This window comes from Budorcas taxicolor, chromosome 21 (assembly GCF_023091745.1).
Source record: "Budorcas taxicolor isolate Tak-1 chromosome 21, Takin1.1, whole genome shotgun sequence".
Taxonomy (NCBI): domain Eukaryota; kingdom Metazoa; phylum Chordata; class Mammalia; order Artiodactyla; family Bovidae; genus Budorcas; species Budorcas taxicolor.
The window spans coordinates 4,414,937-4,435,122 of NC_068930.1; the positions used below are offsets into that span (position 1 = coordinate 4,414,937).

Below are 20,186 nucleotides of genomic sequence, written 5' to 3' on the forward strand. Positions count from 1 at the left end.
ATTGGGCATGGGATCTGTGCCCTCACCTTCTGGGGTTTCCCTGGGGCATGCAAAGTCCCAGAGCCCAAGGCTTGGCTGCAGTTCCTGCCCCATGGCTGCAATCTGTGCACTCTTGAATGCTGACATGACTGAGCTCCCTGGCCTTCCTGGGATGGAGGAGGCGACTTTGCTCACGCAGCACCTAGAGCACACGTGCTTGGATCGATGATGACTCCCACAAATGCATTCCTTGGAAATCTGAACAAAATGAGTGAGCCACCCCTACCGTCTCCTCATCGGAACTGAGGTCCAGCACGTGGCTCCCACAGGGATCAAAGGGCCAGGGTCACATTCATTTGCTCCCTGGGATGTGAGCAGCCACAGTGTGCAAGCTGAGGGTGAGGGCCTTGTGATGTGAAGGTGAGCCATAGGGGAAAGGGGCTGCATCTCCCATGCTCGGGTTATGACTGGGGACCATGAATTGTCTCTCTTTGCATGAGCTATCCAGGTCTTTTGTCTCCTGGTGTGGATGAGAGTGAGGGTAGCAGAGGAAGCAGAAGCCATTTGAGAGCATCTGGGCTGCCACTGAGTTTGTCAGGCCTCCGTGTGCCCACTGCCTGGTCCCTGGTGGGTAGCACAGAGTTTTCACTCAGGGTCAGAACAGAAGTCATGGCCTCAGCCAGCCTTCTGTGTCATGTTCTTCTGGGGGATGGATTGCTACATAGTTTTCTCCTAATACTGAGAGAAGATCAATGGGCAGAGTGTCCAAGAGGTGGGCCAAGCTGAGGGCCCCTCATCTGATTGTTTCTTTGGTCAGTGTGCATGGGTGCTGGTGTTGGGCGGCTGAGCCTGGAAATTCCATTAGGGTGTTTCTGTGGATAAAAATCCTGTGTCAAAGGAGGATTAGCACATTGCCCTGAGTTGGGTGGATGCCAGGGGAGAGCAATTTTCGGAGATCTTGAAATGCACCTCGAATGGTGGTGGAACCCATGGGTGGATGGATGCATGGATGGATCGACAAGTCAGTCAGGTTCCTTAAAGTCTGGGTTGCCTTCATATACAGTTGGAGTGACTGTGGGGAAGGATTGCAGTGGCAGATTCGTACGTTCATGGACCATTGAACACTTGGTCTCTCCCATGGTCACTTTGCTTTGCAGCAGATGTCTGGAGCCTTCAGTTCTTGCCATCATGACATTGTGTCTTGGTTTTTCTGGGGCCAATATGAGGCACAGGGGATATTTTCTGTCCACCTCACCGTGTTCTCACCACGTGCATGGCATAAAGATGTGCCTCCTGACCTCCCAGCATTGTTTCTATACTCATCTCTCCTATTTTTTTCTGAATTAAGGAGCTCTTCCTGGCAATCCATGGGCAGAACCCTGTGAAAACACAGGAGTTGGCTGTCCCCATGAGCAGCTGCAGTATTAAGGGGAGGAGAGGCTGTCTGGCATGGGGCTCATTTTGTTTTGTTACCTGCTGGTACAGCAATGCATTGCTTTCCTGCTTGCTTGATCTCTGGCCTGTGATGTCATGTGCGCCCAGTTGTCGTGCCTGTTTGCTGAGTTCTGTCATATTGTGGCTGATGGTGTCAGGATGGTCGTGGACAACCTGTCTTGTGTCTGGATTCACAGCAGTGATGTTACTGGCTTACAAAGAGCAAGGCAGCACGGAAAGTGACCTTGTTGCTGTTAGTGGAGCCCTGGCATCTTTGTTTTCTGAAATGGTTCAATGGCCTATAACTTTTCATGTTGTCCAAGGAAGAGCTTGTGGTATTGCTTTGAGCCAGGAAGCAAGTATGCTCATGTATCAGCTGCGCTGAGCGCAGGTATCCAGTGGGGCCCCTTTGTCATGGGACTTAAACTGCCATTTTTCATCAATAGGCTCCCTGTTGGAGAAAAGCCTTATTTTCTTGGAAACCCTCAGAAACTTTTTTCCTTTCCCACACTGGCATGCTCTTTGTGAGATCAGGTGCCTAGCATGGGTGTATTTCTCTGGAACAGAGGTGGCTATTAGACCAAGGGGTCCCCATTCCCCTGAGGGCATCTTGGGGATTCACGGAGGACATCCTTAAGTTGTATTGGTGGGGATGGCATGGGGAGAGAAATTTCAGGGTCCAAGGCCAGGGAGTTGGCAGATTGTTGCTCTTTGTCCTGATGGCCCCTTGAATCTGAAGCAATCCACATGCCAACACATTCATGTTTGGCTTCTGACATACCAGATTGAGGTGCAGCAATTGAATGGTAGATGCAAGTATGAGGGCAATGCTCCTGGGGGCCTTGCCTCTTTCCCCTGTATGCCTGTCTCTCTTCCTCATGCTTGCATGTATTTCCTTGCCTCAAGCCAGATTGAGTGGCCCAGGATGGAAGACCATTGGCATCAGGGACCCATCACATATTCCATGACTCCCAGCGTGGAAAGTCGAGGCCTACGAGCTGCCACAGGCCACTGGACACGCGGCCCGTGATGGTACAGGAGGAACACCAATGGCTGTAAGTGGCCATCTTCGCGTAAACCTGGTGGTTTGGCCATAAGGCTCTGGATGTGGTGTCTGCTTTTTCACCTTTGTACTTTCCCTGGGGCACGCAAGGTCCCACAGCCCACAGGCTTAGCTGTAGTTCCTGCCTCTTGGCTGGGATCTGTGCAGTTCCAACTGCTGATGTGATTGAGATTGCTGGCCTTCCAGGGGTGGAGGTCCTGACTTTGCTCATTCAGCATCTGAGCACATGCACTTAGATGGATGATGATTCCCAAAGACAGCCTTGAAAATCTGACAAAGTGAGTTATCAGTCCATATCATGTTCTCTTTGGAACTAAGATCCAGCATGTGGTTCCCAGAGGGATGGAATGGCCAGGGTCACATTGCCTTTGCTCCCTGGGGCATCAGCAGCAACAGCAGGGAAGCTGAGAGTGACAACCTTGTGGTGTGTAGGTGAGACATGGGGAAAAGGGCCTGCATCTCCCATCCTCAGGGGATGGCTAGAGACCATGTGTTGTCTCTGGTTGCACGAGACTAGCCAGAGCTGTTGTCTTTTGCTGTGGGTGAAAGTGCCATGGCAGAGAAAGTGAAAGCCATTTGTGGGCCTCTCAGCTAACATTGAGTTCATTCAGAAAATAAATTGTTTTTGTTCAGATTCAGAACAGGAGTTGTGGCCTCATGCTACGTAGTTTTCTCCTGATATTTGAAGAAGCAAATGAGCATAGTGTCCAGGAGTTTGGGCAAGCTGATGGACCCTTCTTGTATTATTTCTTTCGTTTTGTGTGTGAGTGTGCACTGGTGTTGGGAGGCTGAATCTGGAAGGTGCCTTAGTGCCTTTCCAAGGAAATCAGAATCCTATGTTGATGAGAAGGTCCAGCATATTTCTCTGATGCGGGTGGATGACAGGAAGTGAGAAAAGCTTGTACAGCAGGAAATACGCCCAGAACGGTGGTTGAACCCATGGGTGAGTAAGCAGGTGGATGGATAAGTTTTTCAGTCAGGTTTCATGGACTCTTTGGTTTCCTTCAGGTGCATTTGGAGTATTAGGAAGGACAACAGTGGCAGATGTATGGACCATCCAACAGTTTTCCTCTCCCATAATCGGTTTCCTTTGTGGCGGAACTCCAGATCCACAAGAGGTTGGTATTGTGTCCTGTCTTGTCCTGGTGGCCAATTATGAGGCAAAGGGGATGTTTTCTGTCCATCTCTCCATGTTCTCCCTGTGTGCATGGCATAAGGTGTGCCTTGGGACATCCACATGTTATTTCTATATCCAGCCCATGTATCCTTTCACAAGTTTAGGAGTTTTCCCTGGAATTCAGTGGGCTGGACCCAGTAAAAGCAGAGGAGTCAGTTGCCCACATAAGCGGGTGCTGTCTTAAGGACAGGAGAGGCTTTCTGGCACAGGGGTCTTTTCGTTTTGTGGCCTGCTGGTGCAGCAACACTGTGGTCTCTTGCATTCCTAGCCTCAAGCCAGAGACATCATGGTGGGTTCAGCAGCTGCAGCTGTTTCTGGATTCTGTCATGGCATGGCTTGTGCTGTCAGGGTGGTCATGGATCACCTGGGTCTTGTGTTGTCTCCAGGGCCACTGTAGTGATGTTGTTACAGGAAGGGGGACCCCTTCCAGGGCCCAAAACTGGGCTCTTGTGTAACGCTTGGAAATGAATTGTCCGAGGAGACACATGTGCTGACAAAGCAAGAGATTTTATTGGGAAAGGGCACCCGGGTGGAGAGCAGTAGGGTAAAGGAACCCAGGAGAACTGCTCTGCCGCGTGGCTCGCAGTCTCAGGTTTTATGGTGATGGGATTAGTTTCTGGGTGGTCTTTGGCCGATCATTCTAATTCAGAGTCTTTCCTGGTGGCACACGCATCGCTCAGCCAAGATGGATGCTAGCGAGAGGGATTCTGGGAAGTGGACGGACCTTTCCCAAACTCTTCCGGTTGGTGGTGGCTTATTAGTTCTGTATTCCTTATTAGGATTTCCTGTCATAAAACAACTCATGCAGATGGTTACTATGGTGCCTGGCCAGGGTGAGCTGTTTCAATCACTGTGCTTCCCCTAAAAACTCCCCCGTGAGAGACTTCATACTCAAGATACTTCTTGGGAATTGGGGCGGAGGTCTCTTTCTTCTGTAACTTCTTCCTGCTGTGCATGGGCATAGGCCTGCCTAGCAGAGCAGAAGTCTCTGTCTACCCGATCTAAGTTGGGGTGTTCCACATCTGAAAACAGCTTCCACCCTTGTAGTAACATCAATTTGGCTTGGAACTGCTGGAGTCTGCTGGAAATAAACTTTGTAAGTAGTTGGAGTATACAGGCGCCAAATAGGAGGCGTAATAAGATAGTTATCACTGGACCCATGAATGGTAGGAGCCAGGAAGGGAAAGAAAGAGAACTCCATACACTTGTTGAACTCAAATCCCAGATCTTTGTGGCCTGTTCCAAAAGCCCCTTGATATCTTTTTGGACCTGCCCAGACTGGTTGTAATAAAAACAGCATTCTTCCTTTAGATAGAGACAAGTGCCCCCCTATCCAGCAGTCAGTAAATCTAGGGCCCGATGATTTTGTAGGACCATTGTGGCTAGGGAGTCTAACTGGGATTGTAGGTGTTGGAGGGTCCTTGCCATTTTTTCTATGGATACAGCAGTGTCTGTAGAAAGCTGCTGAAATTTATGTAAAGAAGTTCCCCCCCATGGCAGCTCCTGTCAAACTGGTGGTCAGTCCTAGGGCTAGGAAAAGAGGGGTAAGTATTACCGCACGACGTATCCTCTGGTCGGTATATACTGGTAAAGGCAAGGAGGTATTACTCCAGGCCAGATCTATGTGGGGTGTAACATACCCTAGGGAGCAAGTTCCTGACCAAAAAGGTGGTAGGGATAAATAAGCTTTATCCCCACATATGAAATAGACACCATGACTGGGTTTAAGCTGGGCAGCAAAACGGGTTTGCCAAAGAGGAGCAGGATTTCCATCTGCCTTACAACTGGAACGTGGCATAATGGAACAGGGGCAGTCTCTTAGTAGCTGGGAGGAGACTGTCACTCCACTTCTGCCAAACCGGCAACAGTGAGGGCATTTAGGAAGGTATTCAAGTGTTGTGAGACATCCTGGGTTTTGTCCTCAAGGTAGAGAGTATTTCGTTTAGGCTCCCACCATAGGGTTAGGTTTTCAGGGTTGGGTACCCCTACAAGGGAATAACAGGGGTCAGAGTTGCCTGCCTGATTTAGAAACCAGGATGAACAGGTATGGTTCTTTGGTCGTCCAGCACAGAACATGGATTTTCGAGACTGGTTAATAGCATCCGAGGAGAGCCTCATGTTCGGGGATAGGTATACTGTGTCAGTTCTCCCAGAACCTCTAGTTCCCAGACTTTGGGCTAAATCATAATACCCTAGTGAAATTTCTAGGTCCCAGTTTTTCTCATTAGTTTCAACAGTGAAAGTCACCGCACATTATAAGTTGCCTAGATTTCCCCCTGACACCCCTGTCAGGGAGTTGCTTTTTAGACAGATAGGGAAAGTCACTTGCGGAATGTTAGTCAAGAGAGAAAATAAGGGCTCAGGTGGGATTACAGATGTTATTGAGGGGGTAAATATAGACAATTGTTGCTGATACCAAGGCATGACTTTTTTTCCCCTTTTTCCCAAAAGGCCATACTATGACCAGATGGGGTACGCTGGGTAACAGCATGTAGCTCGGCTGGAAGGGTAGGCCATTGATAGCCTGGGATAGGTTGGACATACCCCCAGCTCCTGCCATTAATGCTGATCCAGCAGGGGCTGGTTAGGGTGAGTCAAGAAGCAGTGTGGTTTGCAAGCATATATGCCTCGTTTCAAGAGAGATTAATAGCCATACAGGGAGGCATGGTTAGAAAGAGGTAGAACATCATATGATGCATTTTTACTTATCTGAGGGAGAGTTGATGGGGTTCCGCCTGAACAAGAGTCTGAGATCTTCAACAGGTTCACAGGAATAGTTGTCCTCTGGTTTTGGAGTCTCAATCCCCGTCTCCCCGTCCTGTAGGCCATAGGGTTTTATTCTAGAATTGTGGACCCAGGCAGATAGACCCTTCACTTTTACAGCAGTTGAAGTTACTAGGACAACCTGATATGGTCCTGTCCATTTCTCGGACAGCTGGCTTGGACTCCCTTTTTCTTGCCAGGTCTTTACTAATACTTGGTCCCCTGGCTCTACCTGGGGATTTTTCAAGTTTTCCTGTGGTCTAGGGAGGATCTGTTCTCTGTATCATTGGAGTTCTTGTTGAAACCGTCCCAGGTCAACTATATGTTTTAAGAGAGTATTGGTATCCTCATCAAAAAACAAATCAGAAGTTAAGAATGGACATCATTTCATAAGGGCTTAATAATAGTTGCCGTTTGGGGGCTGTCTGTACCCTCATGAGGGCTATGGATAGCATATGGATCCACTTATGTGTTTCTTGACATAGCTTGGCCAGAGCCCTTTTAAGAGTCTGGTTGGCTCTCTCTACCTTTCCCGAAGCTTGAGGCCTCCAAGATGAGTGGAGGTGGTATTTTATGCCTAAGCATGCGGCCAGGTTCTGAGATATCGTGGCTGTAAATGAGGGCCCATTGTCACTCTGAAGTGATCAAGGCAACCCAAACCTAGGTACTGTCTCCTTCAGCAGAGCTTTACAGACTTCTGTGGCTCTCTGTGTCTTAGTAGGTAACACTTCAATCCATCCTGTGAATGTGTCAATAAAGACTAGCAAATAAGAAAACCCTTGGGTCTTTGGCATGGCTGTAAAATGCACCTGCCAGTCCTCTCCTGGGTATGATCCCCGATGTTGGACACATTTAGTTAGAGGAGGTGGCAAGGGTCTGGTTTTTTGATTATTTCTTAGACAGGTATCACAATTCTGTGTGACCTGTCTAACAACCTTAGCCAACTGGGATGGTAGAGGATAGGCTTGAGCAAGATTTCCAGATTATCTCTTCCAAAATGGGTACTTTTATGTAAGGAGTTAATAATTTTCCAAACCTGAGAGTCAGAGAGTATTACTTGGGCCTGATCAGTCTGAAACCACCCATGTGACCCAATCTCCCAGCCCCGCTCAGCATATCAGGAATGTTCCTCTGGGGTATAATCTGGAGTCAGGGTTTCCCTGGGGAAAAGGGGGCAGATAGCAGTGACAGGGGTAGCTTCCCTAGCAGCTCGTTTAGCTTCCTGGTCAGCTTTTCTGTTTCCCTGGGCCTCCTCTTCTTGTTCCTTTTGGTGACCTTTACAGTGGATGACAGCTAATTTTGCAGGAAGTTTGACTGCCTCTAGGAGCCTGAGAATGAGCTCTTTGTGTTTAATTGGAGAGCTTCGAGCACTGAGCATCCCTCTTTCTTTCCAAATTACTGCATGGTCGTGCAGGATGAGGAAAGCATACTTACAGTTCATATACACATTAATCCTCTTTCCTTCTCCTAATTCCAAAGCTCACATCAGGGCAAAAAAGTTCAGCTTTCTGGGCTGAGGTGTCTGGGGGAAGAGACCCACTTTCCTTAGTTTCCTTTAGGCTCACTACAGCATATCCTGCTTTCCTCTCTCCCTTTTCTACAAAACTACTGCCATCTGTGTACCATTTTTCCTCTGGGTCAGATAAAGGTGTCTCTGATAGGTCCAGGTGAGAAGAGTATAACTCGTCTATGATTTGCATGCATTGGTGATCCAAAGGGGAAGTAGGGGGATCTGGCAGTAAGGTGGCTGGATTTAAAGTCTGCTGCTGCTGCTAAGTCGCTTCAGTCATGTCCGACTCTGTGCGACTCCATAGACGGCAGGCCACCAGGCTCCCTCGTCCCTGGGATTCTCCAGGCAAAAACACTGGAGTGGGTTGCCATTGCCTTCTCCAATGCATGAAAGTGAGAAGTGAAAGTGAAGGCGCTTAGTCGTGTCCAACTCTTAGCAACTCCATGGACTGCAGCCTACCAGGCTCCTCCATCCATGGGATTTTCCAGGCAAGAGTACTGGAGTGGGGTGCCATTGCCTTCTCTGTTTAAAGTCTGACAGACCCTCAACTTTATTTCTGGAGTGTCAAGGAGGAGGGCTTGGTATTGGGTGATCCTTCCCCCTGTCATCCAGCTATCCCCTTTAGTTTCCAAGACTGCTTGCACCTGGTGAGGCGTATACACTATGGTGGGCTGACCCAGGGTCAGCTTAGATGCCTTCTTAACATAAGAGCAATGGCCGCTACTGCCCGGAGGCAAGTGGTCCACCCTCTGGCCACTTCATCTAGTTATTTTGAGAGATAAGCCGGGTTGTAATACAGGCCCCATCATTTGTCCTAACATCCCAAGAGCAGTTCCTATCCTTTCAGAAACATAAAGCTTGAAAAGCTTTTCCAGGTTTGGGAGGCCTAAAGCTGGGGCTGTAGTGATAGACTCTTTTAGGGCATTAAAGGCCACCTTGCAGGTCTCATCCCAGTCGAGTGGCTTTTCCTCTTTCCCTCTTAACTTTTCATTTAGGGGTCGGGCCAGATTGCCATAATTAGGAATCCAGATCCTGCAAAACCCAGTCATTCCTAAAAATCCCCTAAGCTGTTTTTTTGTTTGGAGGGTACAGGGTGTTTAAGATGAGGGATTTCCTCTGGGGGTCGAGCATTCTTTTTCCTTCCATAATTATAAATCCAAGGTATTTTACTTGGGTTAAGCTAATCTGAGCTTTCTTGGGGAGTACTCAATAGCCCTTTTCATACAGGAAATTTAGAGTTTTAATAGTGTCCATTTGAGAGCTGGTAAAATCTGGACTAGATATGAGCAGGTCATCCACATATTGTATTAGATTGCTGTTTGTTAAAGTTAATTCCCTTAGTTCTCTCCCCAAGGAGGTCCCAAAAATATTAGGGCTGTCCCTAAACCCTTGTGGTAGTCGAGTCCAGCAGAGTTGTGTGGCCTCCCTTGTTTCCAAGTCCTGCCACTCAAACGCAAAGAGTTTTGGGGATTCAGGATGGAGAGGAATGCAAAAGAAGGCATCTTTAGGATCCAAGACTGAGAAGTACTTAGCATTTCCTGGGACTTGGGATAGGAGGGTATACTGATTTGGGACTATGGGGTGGATGGGAACCACAGCTTCATTAACAGCTCTTAGATCCTGGACGAATCGATAAGATACATCTGGTTTTTTAACAGGCAAGATTGGAGTATTGCAGGGAGACTCACAGGTGATTAGAATTCCAGTATCTCGGTATTTGTTAACTAATGGTCTAAGACCTTCAAGAGCTTCTGGTTTTAAGGGATGTTGTCTTTTCCAGGGGTAGGGAGCATTTGGCCTCAGAAGATCTTTACCGGTGGAACATTTATGGCTAGATCAGGGCTAGAGACATCTCACACCTGGGGATTGACCTCATCTAAGAAAGGGACAGACTCCTCCTTTTCTACATCTAACTAAATATTCAGACACTAGGCAAAGGAAATTATCGACTTCTAGCTTTCCCCAAGTCACTCTGGTCTGGAGGCGGCAAAGAAGATCTTTCCCCAGTAGGGGAGCAGGGCAACCAGGGATGTATAAGAAGGGGTGGATTCCTTGCCAGTTGCTTTGAGGTTTTCCATCTACCCCTATCACTGTTTTAGTCTGGGAATCTAAAGGTCCTAATTGGAAAGGAAGAACAGAGAAGGCAGCCCCATGTCTAAAAGAAAGTTCACATCCTTACCTTCTATTTGTAGAGTCACCCAAGGGTCTAGAGGAGTGATCTGGGCCTCACCATTCGTGGGGGTTTCTTGAGCCGCTGGGTACCGTCAGTCCTGGTCGCCCAGGACTAATACAGAGGGAGCAGGTTTAGGGGTCTCCATACGTCTTCCCTTAGGGCAATATGGGCACTCCCTTTTCCAGTACACATCTTCTTTGCAGTAGGCACACTGGATGTGTCTCAGCTGCTGTGGATTGTTAAGATCCTTTTTCCTTCCTTGCTCTCCCCCAGACTCTAGTGTAGTGGCAGGATGAATCAAAGCCAGGATTTTAGCCTGTTGTTGGGCCAGGGCCTGGGTCTGCCTCTCTATTCTCCTATCTTTTCAGGCTTCCTTTTGCTCCCTTTTTGCTTCCTCCTCTTGGTACCTGTTCAAAAACACCCTGTTTGCCTCCTCCACCAAATCGGAAATTGGGGTCTCTGGTCCTTTTCCTAGTTTTTGTAATTTTCTCCTTATGTCTGGGGCTGCCTGGGTTATGAAGGAATGGGCCAACAGGACTCTTCCTTCCATACTTTTTAGATCTGTCTTGGTAAAGTTTTTAAAGGCTTTTGTGAGTCTGCCCCCCAAAAAAAGAGCTGGATTTTCATTTTCTTCCTGTGTAACCTCTTTTATCTTATTATAATTAACAACCTTTCGGACACCCTGGGTCATTCCCTTTAGTAGGCAAGTAATGAGGTGTCTTAAGGATTCCTCTCCTGCCCTTTTATTAGGATCCCAGTCTAGCTCTGTAGAGGAGATTGCCTCTTCGGCAGGGGCCAGACTGACATCTACCCACTGTCTTTCTTCAGCCACTTTTCTAGCCTGATCTAGGATTCGAGCTTTTTCCTCATCATTACAACACCAGGTGAGGATAACCATTATATCCCTCCAGGTGAGGGAGAAGTTAAGGCTAAGATGCTCAAATTCATCCTTAAATTTTTGGGGGTTCTTGGAATATGAGCCCAGTTGTTCCTTGCATTGGGTAATGTCTTGCATAGAGAATGGAACATGAACGTGAATAGTTTCCCCCTCCCTGTCTGGTACCTCTCTTAGGGAGCAGATTTTGTCTGAGGATGACCTTTCCTTCTGTGGAGGACAAAGCTTACTTCCTGATCGTAACCCCATAGGGGAGGGGGCACATGGAGGAGGAGCTGAGGCGATGGTGAGTGACTTCCCTTCAGGTCCCATGACTTCTGGGCCCAGACCCGTGACTTCTGGGTCTGAGCTCATGATTCCCAGGCCTAGCCTCCTGACTTTGGGGTCCAAGCTCGTGACTTCCAGGTGTGTCTTACCCTCCTTTCCCCGTGACTTCTCTGCTGAAGCAGAGGAGGTTAGGGGAAGGTCAAGGGGATCTTCTGTTTCAGACCTTTCTAAAAGGATTTTGGAAGAGCATTTATCAAAGCCCTCAAGCTTGTATTTTCCCTTTTTCCTGGAATCCTGGTAGAGGGCCATAAAGGCCTGGACATAGGGAATCTCCTTGTATTTACCCTTGCGTTTGCAGTATAGACTGAGCTGTAAAATGGTGTTGTATCCAAGTGATCCCGACTGGGGCCATTTTCCCCCCTCCTTCCAGTGAGTAAGTAGGCCAGTATTGAGTACAGTATTTGATAATTTTTTTCTTTTTTAGCCCTTCCAGTTGGTATCCCTCCCAGTGGGCCAAAAGACAACCCAGCGGGGTGTCTAAAGGGAAGCTAGGCTTATTTCCCAGTTTAGTGACAGTATAATTTATATCTCGTTCCCAGGGGACCAGTATTGGGGTGGATGCCCCTATATCTGACTCTAGAGAGACTGTAAGCTCTCTCCTGGTCCCAAATTGCCTGATTGTATATGCGCCAAAGGAAATGTTCAGTAGTAAGCACAATCGACGGTGCTGTTGGACTGGTCCCAAAAGGTGAATTAACCCCTAAGGATGTGTTTAGGGTGTTAATTTTCACCCAAGACCAGGTGCGACTATACTGAACCCCGTCAATCATTCCCATGTGGAAGCACTCAGCCAAACGCTCAATTAAATGGCTGAATTTATAGAAACAGGGCACCTGATGGACGGCTTCTAATGCCCGATTGTCTCCCTAATAACAGAAAGCACAATGATGGGGAGCAGAGAGCGTAGCCTCTCAGAAAATCTCTTGCAAAGACCCAGAACTAAATAACTTGGGTCTTCACAGAGAGGAAAAAAGGCCAGGTTGAGAGAGAAGGAGAGGAAAGAGACAAAAGGTGTAAGCGTGGGGGAGAGAAAGAGGAAAAAGAAAAAGGGGTGGCCTTACAGACGTCTCCTGCCACCTACAGGTATCCAGGCGTTACAGGACTTTTCCCTGGGCCTCCAGAGAAGGGAGGACTGGAACTCGGCCCTACCAGAAATCAGAACCAGAATTTGAGTTCTCTGCCAATAGGAGGTGATCAGTCTCCAATCCTCAGCTCAAGCAGAGGCCCTTCGACCAGACTCCTGCGTCCAGGACCAGGGGACTAGAAAAATAGGATAGGATAGGTTGAAAGGAGGGGTGAGATAAAAGGGGGTCAACAAAATCTCTTGTTCCTTACCCGGTCGGGGCACCCTGGCCAGTTGTCCACGTCAGGAGGAGACCAGGGACAAACAAGTCCCAGTTGCGGCCACTGGGTCAGATCTGTCGGCAGGCAAGCTGGTCCTGGAGTGCCCCAAGCAGTCTGGATGTCAGCCCCAGTAAAAATGGGGGTGTCCCTTCATGGTCGCCAGTTGTTGTAGGAAGGGGGAGGCCCCCCTACAGGGCCCCAAGAGTGGGCTTTTGTTTAACACTCAGAAATGAATTGTCTGAGGAGACGTGTGCTGACAAAGCAAGAGATTTTATCAGGAAAGGGCACCCAGGTGGAGAGCAGTACGGTAAGGGAACCCAGGAGAACTGCTCTGCCGCGTGGCTCGCAGTCTTGGGTTTTATGGTGATGGGATTAGTTTCCGGGTGGTCTTTGGCCAATCATTCTAATTCAGAGTCTTTCCTGGTGGTGCACGCATCACTCAGCCAAGATGGATGCTAGCAAGAGGGATTCTGGGAAGTGGACGGACATGCGGTGTCTCCTTTAGACCTTTCCTGAACTCTTCCAGTTGGTGGTGGCTTACTAGTTCTGTATTCCTTATCAGGATTTCCTGTCATAAAACAACTCATGCAAATGGTTATTATGGTGCCTGGCCAGGGTGGGCGGTTTCAATCAGTGTGCTTCCCCTAACAATGTTACTGCCTTAAAAAGTGCAATACATCACTATGAGTAACTTAAGTGCTGTAAAGGATGGAGTGCCACATCTTTGCATTTCAGAATAGTTCCAATGGCCTGTAGCTTTTTGTGTTTTTCAAGCTAAATGCTTGTAGCACGGCTGTAGTCCGGGAAACAAGCACACTTGTGTGCCACCCAGATTGTTCACAGCTGTACTGTGGAGCCCCTTTGTTGCACAGTCCAAGAACTAGTTTCATGGATAATCTCCCTGTCAAAGGAGGGCCTTATTCTTGTGTAAGCTTTCAAATACCTTTGTTCCTTCCCTACGGTGGTGAGACCATTGTGAGCAGAGTAGGTGCCAAGAGTGTGTTTTCCTGGAGGGACAGTAGTAGTTCAGACAAGGTGGCCTCCTTCCCCTGAGGGTGAGTTGGGGTTTCTTCAGTTCAGTCACTCAGTCGTTTCTGACTCTTTGCAACCCCATGAATCGCAGCATGCCAGGCCTCCCTGTCTATCACCATCTCCCGGAGATCACCCAGACTCACGTCCATTGAGTCCATGATGCCATCCAGCTATCTCATCCTTGGTCGTCCCCTTCTCCTCCTGCCCCCAATCCCTCCCAGCATCAGAGTCTTTTCCAATGAGTCATCTCTTCACATGAGGTGGCCAAAGTACTGGAGCTTCAGCTTTAGCATCATTCCTTCCAAAGAAATCCCAGGATTGATCTACAGAATGGACTGGTTGGATTTCCTTGCAGTCCAAGGGACTCTCAAGAGTCTTCTCCAACACCACAGTTCAAAAGCATCAATTCTTTGGTGCTCAGCCTTCTTCACAGTCCAACTCTCACATCCATACATGACTACTGGAAAAACCATAGCCTTGACTAGACGGACCTTAGTCGGCAAAGTAATGTCTCTGCTTTTGAATATACTATCTAGGTTGGTCATAACTTTTCTTCCAAGGAGTAAGCGTCTTTTAATTTCATGGCTGCAGTCACCATCTGCAGTGATTTTGGAGCCCCCAAAAATAAAGTCTGACACTGTTTCCATTGTTTCCCCATCTATTTTCCATGAAGTGATGGGACCAGATGCCATGATCTTAGTTTTCTGAATGTTGAGCTTTAAGCCAACTTTTTCACTCTCCTCTTTCACTTTCATCAGGAGGCTTTTTCACTTTCTGCCATAAGGGTGGTGTCATCTGCATATCTGAGGTTATTGATATTTCTCCTGGCCATCTTGATTCCAGCTTGTGTTTCTTCCAGTCCAGCGTTTCTCATGATGTACTCTGCATATAAGTTAAATAAGCAGGGTGACAATATCCAGCCTTGACGTACTCCTTTTCCTGTTTGGAACCAGTCTATTGTTCCATGTCCAGTTCTAACTGTTGCTTCCTGACCTGCATACAGATTTCTCAAGAGGCAGGTTAGGTGGTCTGGTATTGCCATCTCTTTCAGAATTTTCCACAGTTTATTGTGATCCATACAGTCAAAGGCTTTGGCATAGTCAATAAAGCAGAAATAGATGTTTTTCTGGGGTTTCTTAGAGGTTATCTTTACACTGTGTTGTCAGTGATAGTAAGAGAAGTGGATTTGCAGAGTCTGAGACCAGTGAGTTGACAGAACATCAGCACTTCATCCTGCTGGCCGCTTGACACTGAATTTTTTCCTGTGGCAATGCGCTCAGTTTTGGCTTCTGACACACCAGAGTTGCAGCAATTGTGTCATAGATGCAGTATGAATCTCAACTCTCCTGTGAGCATTGACTCTGTCTGCTATGTGCCTGTTGGTATTCCTCAAGCCTGCAGATATTTTCTTGCCTCAAGTTAATTTGAGTCACCAACTTGGAATACCATCGCAACAGGTGACCCTTTGCATATACTGTGACACTTGGCTTGGGGAGGTGAGGCCAGGTGAAATTAATGATCCCCCATATATGAGTGAACATGCAGCCCATGGGTTTACAGGTGGAACACCCACAGTTGTAAGTGGCAGTTCTTTCCCAAAACCTAGTGGTTTGTCTACAGGCCTCTGGGTCCCAGGGTTACACCCTTACCTTCTGTGCTTACTCCCTGGCATTCAAGGTCCCATGGCCTGAGGCTTGACTACAATTCCTACCCTTGTCTTGGTTCTGGGCGGTCTCAAATGCTGATGTGATTGAGCTCGCCTACAGTCCTAAGGTAGAAGCCACAACTTTCCACATCCAGTGTCTGAGCACATGGTAGGATTGTGTTGACTCCCACAAATGCTTGGGAATCTGAACAAAATGAGTGAGCAGTCCCTATGGTCCCCTCATTGAAATTAAGTTCCAGCCTGTGGTTCCCACAGGGAAAATAGAGAGAATGCCATGTGGCACTTGCTTCCTTGTGCTTCAGCAGCTTCACTGTGTAAGTTGAGGGTGACAGCCTTCTCATGGGAAGAGGAGCCATTGGGAAAGGAGCCTGGGACTCCCGTCCTCCTTGGATGGCTACAGGCCGCATGTCTGGTCTTGGTTTATGAGCCCAGTCAGGATTGTGGTCTCCTGCTGCGGGTGAGAGCAAGATAGAAGAGGACGCAGGAGTTGTTTGAGAGCCTCTGGGCTGCCACTGTGTTCCTGCCTCTACTCAGTTGTTGCCTTGTCTGTTGGAGGAAACCATAGTCTTCACACTCCGAGTCCGAACAGGAGTCCTTTCCTAGGGTGGTCTTCTATGTCATGTTCTACTGGAGAGAAAGGACACAAAGTTTCTCCTGATGATTGGAGGACATCAGTCACTGTCTCCAGCACGTTGTCCAAGCCTATGTCCCCTTTTTGGGTTGTGTCCCCCTTGTATGTGAGTGAACATGAGTGTTGGCAGAGTGGGCCTGGAAAATGTTTTGAGGTAATAAATATTCTGTGTTAATGGGAGAGTCTGGCACATTGGCTCTGAGGCAGGTGTATTTTGGGGCAATTGAAAGGTGAGAGGGTGGTTAATGTATGTGAAATGGTTGGTGAACCCATGGCTGGATTGGTGAGTGGAGGTATCAGCGAGTCTAGAGTACTCCGTGATTTCTTTTGGTTCCCTTCAGTGCATTTGCACTCAGTGTCTGGAAGGCCTGGGGAAACAGATTCAGGGACTGTCCCCTATTTGGCCTCTCTTTGATTAAGACACTTTGTGTCTTCATGGCGGTGAGTGTTTGTCATTGTAGCATTGTATGTCTTGGTCTGGGTGCTGATTATGAGGCATGAGATGTGTATTTTCTCCCCGTCTGGCTACATTTTCTCTGTGTTGACCTTGTGAAGTTGTTCCTTAGGCCATCCTAATTTTTTTTTTTTATACCCAGCCCCCCTAGCCTTCCCTGAAGGTTGGAGTTCTTCCCAGAGGTCGTTGGGTGGGACCTCGTAGAAATAGGGGAGTTGGCTGCTAAGGAGAGATTGCAGGTTTAGGGGCAGGAGAGGCTGTCTGGGGGATGGGTCATCTTGACATGCCACCAGCTGGTGCAGTAAACTCATTGTCTCTGGTGTGCCTGGACTCAGTCCAGAGAATCAGTGAGGATTGTGGTCACAACTGTTGGTTGGGTTTTCTCATGGCATGGCTGTGGGTGTCACATTGTTCCTGGAGGACCTGGGTCTCAGTATGTTTCTGAGTTATGGCTGTGATACTCCTGGATAAAGAAATTTCAAAGCCTCATGGTGAGTGTCCCAGTTGATGTAAAGTATCTAGCTCTGTAACTTTGGGTTTTGGAGTAGCTTTGCATGTTTTCCAAGTTAAGGGCCTCTGTCTTGGCTGTAGGCCAGGAAGTAAGTGCACTCTTGAGTCCCCCAGAGTCAGTGCAGGTGTGCCTCAGGGATTGTGGGGCCCAAGGAGCCACTTCTCATTGTGGACCTCAATTTCAGACAAGTGCCATTTTCTCATGTAAGCTCCCAGTTTCCTCGTTGCCCTGTTGGCAGGTCCATTGTGAGCAAAGTAGGTGGCAAGATTGAGTGTTTTCCTGGAATGTCAGTGGCTGTTAGGTTTGCAGGGTAGGCCCAGTTTTCCTGGGCATGTCAAGAGGTTCAAGAATTACACCTTTAAGCTCTGTCAGCAGGCACAGTATTCAGGAGTGGAATTGGAGGGCCCAAAACCAGGGATGTGATGGACCAGTGGCTTTCTTTGGCCTGATAGTTACCCACTCTGAAAGTGTCCTTGCCCCAGTGCATTCACATTTGACTCCTGCCACACAGACAAGGGGCAGGATATGAAACAGAGGCAAGATAGAGCCCCGTATTCCAGGTGGCACTGCCTCTTTTTCCTGTGCACTGGTGCATGTTCTTCAAGTGTGTATGTAAATTCTTGCTTCAATTCAGATGGAGTCCCTAGGGATCAAAACCATCAGTGTGGTATCCTTCCCATATTCTGTGACATCAGGCCAGGTGAGGTCAGGCAAGGGAGCCCCTGGAGGCATGTTGGCATACAACCCATAGCGTGATGGTGGAATGCCCATGGTGGTAAGTGGCCTGGACCTCTGTGAGCTGGGGCTGCACCCTCATATTCTGGGCTTTCCCTGGGACATGTGAGCGCTGATGGCCTGAGGCTTGACTGCACTACCTCCCCCATGACTGGGCTCTGATGGGTCCTGAATGCTGATGTGATTGAGTTCCCAGGCCATCTCAGGGTGGAGGCCATAGGTCCAGAATCTGAGCACGTGCTTAAACTGATGATGACTCCAAGGCATACCTTGGAAATCTAAATAAAATGAATGTGAAAAGCCTCTACTGTCTCCTCATCAGAACTGGGATCCTGAATATGGCTCCCACAGGGAACGTAGACAGGGTGTCCCATTGCATTTGCCCCCTTGGCCATCAGCAGCTACTTTGTGCCAGTTGAGGGTGATGACTTTCTTGTAGGTAGAGAAGCCTTTGGGAAAAGGTCTGGAACTCCCATCCCTGGGGGATCCCTGGATGCATGAGGCTAGACAGAGCTGTGTTCTTCTTCCACAGGCGAGAGTGCAGGTGGAAAAGGAAGTGGGAGCCTTTGGGGGCCTCTGGCCTGCCATTGGGTCCTTCAGGCCTCTGCCAGGTCCCTGGAGGGCATATACATCTTTACAGACAGGGTCAGAGCAGGAGCCCTGCTTCTGTGTCATGTTCTATGAGGACATGAGATGAATGTTAGAAGGTTCTTCCAGATGCTCTTAGGAATTCAACAGACCACCACCCCTGGGATGTGGGCCAAGCTGACAGCCCCTCCTTAGATCACATCCCCCTTGTGTGTGTGTGGCGGGGAGGGGTGGTGTGGGGGAGTGGGGATGGCTACTGGGCTTGAGACGTTGGGCCTGGAAAATGTCTAGCAGAATTTTTGAGGAAATCAAAATTCTCTGTAGAGGAAAGGGTCTGGCACTTTGCCCTGAGGTGGGCAGATACTAGGGACAGAGAATGGCAAAGAAAGTGAGAAATGCACTAGGAATTGTACCTGAACCCCTGGGTGAAATGCTTTGTGGATGAATTGGCAAGTCCGTAGGGTTCCTTGAACTCTTTGGGTTGCCTTCAGGTGCATTTTAAGCCAGTTTCAGGAAGCACTGAGGGTGCAGATTCATGTACCCATCCCCCAGTTGGCTTCTCCTTGGATTGACTTGCTTTGTGGTGGATCTTTGTGGCAGCAAGTGGTTGGCATCAAGGCATTGTATCATGTCTTGGCATGGAAGCCAATTTTGATGCAGGGTGTTTGTTTTTTCCACGTCTGGCCAGGTTCTCCCTGTGTTGACAATGTAAAGATATTCCTTGGGACATTACAGGGTCATTTCTATACCCAGCCCACCTAGCCTTCTCTGAGGTTTGGAGCTCTTCCTGGAGGTCATTAGGCTGGATCCTGTGGAAACAGGGGAGTCAGCTTCCAAGGAGAGGCTGTCTGGTGTGGGAGTCATTTTGTCATGCCACCAGCTGGTGCATCAAACCTGTGGTCCCTGAAATGCCGGGCCTCAGGCCATAGAAGTCATGGTGGATTCAGAGCTTGCAGCTGTTTGCTGGGTTATGTTGTGGAATGGCTGTGGGTGTCACATTGTTCCTTGAGGACCTGGGTCTCATGGTGTCTCTGGGGTTGGCAGTGATATTCCTGGTTTATGAATTTGCAAGGTTCTGTAGTTTTGGTGACTGGATGCCACCATGGTCCTAGAAGAGCCCTTGGTTTGCTAAAGTATGGGCACTGATGGGACAGGCTTTTGAAAGTGCAAGCCTCCACATCAATTTACTCAGTTGTTTTAGGTGTCTCACCTTACAACTTCGGGCATTTGATAGGCTCAGTTTCCTTTCTGTCTCTATGTGGTCCAAGTGAAGGACTTTTATCTTTGCCTTAGGCTCAGAAGCAATCTTGTTCTGAGTACTTACCTAGCTAATGTAGCCATCCCCAGGTTGTGTATAGACTTTCTATGGTATGTCATTGTACATTTTCTTTTCTTTTTTTATGTGGCTCATTGAACATTTTTATTTTAGCTCTGTAAATCAGGATTATGAATTTTTTGTTATTTATTCATCTTTTTCTTTTCCTACTTGTTTTCTTCACTTTTTGTCACGTGTGTTATGTTGTGATATAGTTGCCATTGTTTTCAGTCAACTGCTTTATAAAAAATTTTCAGACCCCTCCTTTCTCATTTTTAATTGGTGTGCTGCAAGAATTTTAAAAGACTCTGTATCGATGTGTCTTTTATTGACCCTTATTTGTGTTGTATGTGACCTTATAATATCACAGTTCATGTTTTTTTTTACTCGTTTAATTGACCTTTTCAAACCAAGAATTTTTGCCTATTTAAATATTTTTTTAAAATAATAAATTACACCTAAATGTTTCTTAGTCCTCTTGTCAGGTACATCTCTTTCTTTTTTTGCCTTCATATTTATCCAAAATGTTATATAATTGAACATTTTTTTTTTTTTTTTACATTCTGTTCCTAGATGCCTTTTTTAGTTT

At 47.8% G+C, this 20,186-nt stretch overlaps 1 long non-coding RNA gene, 2 other non-coding genes and 2 pseudogenes across 6 annotated transcripts in view; all 5 read left to right on the plus strand.

Annotated features, from left to right (window-relative positions):
* Window positions 1-20,186, plus strand: part of LOC128066840 (uncharacterized) — a 68,628-nt gene that overhangs the window by 16,074 nt on the left and 32,368 nt on the right. For 3 of the 4 annotated variants that reach the window (XR_008201248.1, XR_008201249.1, XR_008201250.1), the window contains 2 exons: window positions 2,324-2,468; window positions 3,485-3,594. This is a non-coding gene — a long non-coding RNA (uncharacterized LOC128066840). Of the gene's footprint in view, window positions 1-2,319; window positions 2,469-3,484; window positions 3,595-20,186 lie in introns of all 4 variants that reach the window. The other variant, XR_008201251.1, reaches the window with a different exon arrangement.
* Window positions 199-290, plus strand: LOC128067073 (small nucleolar RNA SNORD116). The gene has a single exon (XR_008201289.1). It is a non-coding gene; the product is annotated as a small nucleolar RNA SNORD116 (small nucleolar RNA).
* Window positions 2,711-2,798, plus strand: LOC128067084 (uncharacterized; annotated as a pseudogene).
* On the plus strand, window positions 15,515-15,599 carry LOC128067080 (uncharacterized; annotated as a pseudogene).
* LOC128067082 (small nucleolar RNA SNORD116) lies at window positions 17,938-18,027 on the plus strand. Its single transcript, XR_008201296.1, has one exon. It is a non-coding gene; the product is annotated as a small nucleolar RNA SNORD116 (small nucleolar RNA).